General features: G+C 37.3%; 1 non-coding gene across 1 annotated transcript; it reads left to right on the top strand.

Moving 5' to 3' along the window:
• Positions 1-938: 938 nt before the first annotated feature.
• Positions 939-1,067, top strand: LOC115286195. The gene has a single exon (XR_003905938.1). It is a non-coding gene; the product is annotated as a small nucleolar RNA SNORA40 (small nucleolar RNA).
• Positions 1,068-4,027: the final 2,960 nt, after the last annotated feature.

Genomic DNA, 4,027 nt, shown 5'->3' with positions numbered 1-4,027 from the left:
AAAAACATGCTTTGAACTCCAGGCCTTCATGAATGCTAAATCTCTGTCCTCCACAACTGCTTTCTGCAGGAGTTTAAGCCTTATTTTCAACCTTTATTTGTGTCAGAATTAGTAAGTGGTCCTGGATTAAAAGTGAGTTTAGACCCGAAGAACAATTCACTGCCTTCTTTAGGGTTTTCATATCTTGCCTGTTTTCTTTTTAGGTAACCTCATCTGGAAAGTCTTTGTTTTCTAAGCACTGCAAGACTGAAATAAACTTCATTCTGTCTTTTTGGACTCAACGCATTAGCCTCTTAATAGAGACTCTTGAAGCTGTGATTCCAGGGATAGCATACCACTGCCAAAAGTGTTGTTGCTTTGCACCCCTTCCTGATTCTTTCTGTTCTGAAGTTTTGCTCTCCCTTATCCTTGTTGCTTCCACAACTGTTGGATACCTTTAAATATATTTTTGTCATTTATGTGGGTTTTACTAGATGATTTTAATTTTTTTAAATGTTTTATTTATTTTTGAGACAGAGACAGAGCATGAGTGGGGAGAGAGAGGGGGAGACACAGAATAGGAAGCAGGCTCTCGGCTCTGAGCTGTCAGCACAGAGCCCAATGCAGGGCTTGAACCCATGAACATGAGATCATGACCTGAGCTGAAGGTAGGAGGCCCAACTGACTGAGCTACTCAGGTGCCCCTAGTAGATGATTTTAGTAGGAATATTGGCCTACAGCAATGTAATACATCCTACTATAAAGGAGGTGTGTGTGTATGTTTATTTTTAAATAAATTTATAGCTGGTCAGGCTTGTAGGAAGTGCTGAACTTAAACCAGGTCTCCACTTCTCAGTTGCATAGATTGCTTGTTTTCACTGTGAAGTCTGGGGCGTCATGGTTTTTTTGGGGGGGGGGGTTTGTTTGTTTTTAGCTTCCCTAGAAAATGCTAGCTTGATTGCAATTGTGCTTGTTTTTGTTCAGTTTTGTGGACAAAGACTTACACCTGAGTGCAGAAAATAAATCCTCTTTTGCAACCCAGAACTCATGGCTCAGTACAAGTTTTGATACATGTAAGAAGGAACAAGATCCCTTAAAAAAAAAAAAAAAAAGAAGAGAAAATGCTAGCTTGAAATCCAGGTCAATGCAGATTCCCCCAAGGTTGCAGAGTTGTCTTGCTGACCCACTCCAAGCAGCCTGTCTCTTGCTGAAAAAGATGACTTTCCCATATGATTTTCCTTTTATGGAGAAAGTGAGTAGACAGCCCAATGGGCAAATAGTCCAGAGGAGACATCCTGCCTCATATCCATGGTATTTGAGGGAGTCCTGAATTTTATGAGCTCTGAGCCTGTTATCCTAAATTCTCTTTCCTCCAAAAGCTGCCCCCAAACCTAGGCATATAACCTTTCACTTTCACACTATGGTAAAACAATCTGTTGCTGCTACAAACTAATACCATATATGAAATATTATTAGTTTTTAATTTTACAGAGAATTAACACTATAATATTTGTTAAGAAAAAGCATTTTAAAATTATTTTTTTCAAGCCAGAAGATTTCATGTACATTTTGGGTTCTCTTTATTTTTTAAATTTTTATTATTTTTATTTTTAAAAGTTTATTTATTTATTTTGAGAGAGATGGGGGAGGGCCAGAGAATCCCAAGCAGGCTCCACACTGTCAGTGCAGACAACATGGGGCTTGAATTCACAAACCATGAGATTATGACCTGAGCCGAAGTCAACTGCTTAAATGACTGAACCACCCAGGCACCTTCCTGTTTATTGTTTAAAATTTACTTTCTTTTATTATTTTTTTAGGGAGCGAATGCACAGTGGAAGAGAGGGAAGAGGGAGAAAGAAAATCTTAAGCAGGTTCCACTCAGAACCCCATGTGTGACTGGATCCCTTGACCCTGGGACCATGACCAGAGATTAAATCAAGAGTTGGAGGCTCAGCCAACTGAGCCACCCAGGTGCCCTAAGGTGATAACTGTTTAGATCAAGGGTCAGCAAACTTTTTCTGTGAAAAGCCACACAGTAAATATTTTAGCTTCCTGGACCACATAATATTTCTATAACATGTATTTAAAAAATTTTTTTAGTGTTTATTTATTTTCTAGAGACAGAGCATGAATGGGGGAGGAGCAGAGAGAGAGGGAGACACAGAATCTGAAGCAAGCACCAGGCTCTGAGCTGTCAGCACAGAGACCGATGTGGGGCTCCAACCCAGGAACTGTGAGATCATGACCCAAGCAGAAGTTGGATGCTCAACTGACTGTGAGCCTGGAAGTCACCCCATTATTATTATTTTAAGTAAACTCTACCCCCAATATGGTGCTTGAACTCACAACCCCAAGATCCAGACTCATGTGCTCTACTGACTAAGCCAGCCAGGTGCCCCTGGTTTAATTATTTTTTTTAACTTACTGATTATACTGCATTTCTCTTGGGAACTTCTTTCATTTTTTAGAACAAATTTATTGAGATATAATTAATACAAAATGCACCACTTTGAAGTGTGCAAACTAGTGATTTTTAGTATATTCACAGAGTTATGCAAATATTACCACTATAGGCATACCTCGGAGATATTGCAGGTTTAGTTCTAGAACACCATGGTAAAGTAAATATCACAATAAAGCAATAAATGCTTGTATATTCCTCATTTGTGGTAACCTTGAGTCAGACACTTAGTGTTATATATTTCCTTTACCTGGTATCTCACAATTTTTGATATGTTTTATTTTCACTTTCATTTGGTTTAATGTATTTTTAAAAATTTCCACTGAGACTCCATTTGACCCATAGATTTTTCTACAGATGTATTGTTGAGTTTACAAGGGTGAGAAAATTTTTTGTTCTCTCTTACTAATTTAGTTTGGTTATTGTGGTTGGAGAACGAACTATATATGACTTTAGTTCTTTTATACATGCTGAAGTTTGTATTATGGTACATATTCCCTGGGTACTTGAAAAGAATGTGTATTTGTTGTTGTTGGGTGAAGTGTTCTATAAATGTCAATTAGATCTTATTGTTTGATGTTGCTATTGAGTTCTTTTATATTTTTCCTGATTTCCTGTCTAGCTATTGTATCAGTTATTGAGAAAGGCATGTTGATGTCACTAGCTATAAGTGGATTTGTGTATCCTTTTAGTTGTCAGTTTTTGTTTCACATATTATGTGGCTCTGTTGTCTGGTACATATGCATTTAGGACTGCTGTGTTTTCTTGGAGTAACCCTTTTCTCATTATATGATGTCTTTCTCTTTGTTGGCAATTTTCAGTGTTTTGAAGTCTACCTAATTTGATATTTTTATAGCCATTCTTGATTTTTTTTACATTAATTTTTAAAAAATTAATGTTGGCTTGATATATTTTTTTCTATTCTATTACTTTCACCCTGCCAATAGGACTGTATTTGAATTAAGTTTCTTCTAGACAGTATATTGTTGGGTTATACTTTAAAAATCCACTTTGCCAGGGTGCCTGGGTGACTCAGTTGGCTAAGTCTCTGGTTCTTGGTTTCACCTCAAGTCATGGATTTGTGAGTTTGACCCCCACATTGGGCTCTGCACTGACAGTGTGGAGACTGCTTGGGATTCTCTCTCTCCCCTCTCTCTGCCTCTCTCAAAATAAACAAATAAATCTGAAAGAAAAAACCATTTTGCCAACCTCTGAGTTTTAATTGTCATTATTAGACCACTTAGATTTAGTGTAATTATTGATATGTTAGGATTTAAGTCTTTCTTTTTGGTTTGTGTCTTATATTTGTTTATTTTGTTTCTTGTTTCTTTTTATTGTCTCCCTTTCTGTGGATTACTTGAACATTTTTTAGAATTCCATTTTGATATATTGTTTTTTTTTGAAAGTTCATTTATTTATTTTGAGAGGGATGTGAGGCAGGGAGAGAGGGAGAAAGAGAATCCCAAGCAAGGTCTGCACTGTTAGTGCAGTGCCAGAGCCGCTCAAACTGCCTGCAGTTTGAAGAACTGACGACACCAAGATTCGTTGCAGAGGCTTTTATTGGCCACTTCTTTCTTTCTTCTT

Source organism: Suricata suricatta, chromosome 2 (assembly GCF_006229205.1).
Source record: "Suricata suricatta isolate VVHF042 chromosome 2, meerkat_22Aug2017_6uvM2_HiC, whole genome shotgun sequence".
Taxonomy (NCBI): domain Eukaryota; kingdom Metazoa; phylum Chordata; class Mammalia; order Carnivora; family Herpestidae; genus Suricata; species Suricata suricatta.
This window is presented reverse-complemented; position numbering and strand designations above follow the sequence as displayed.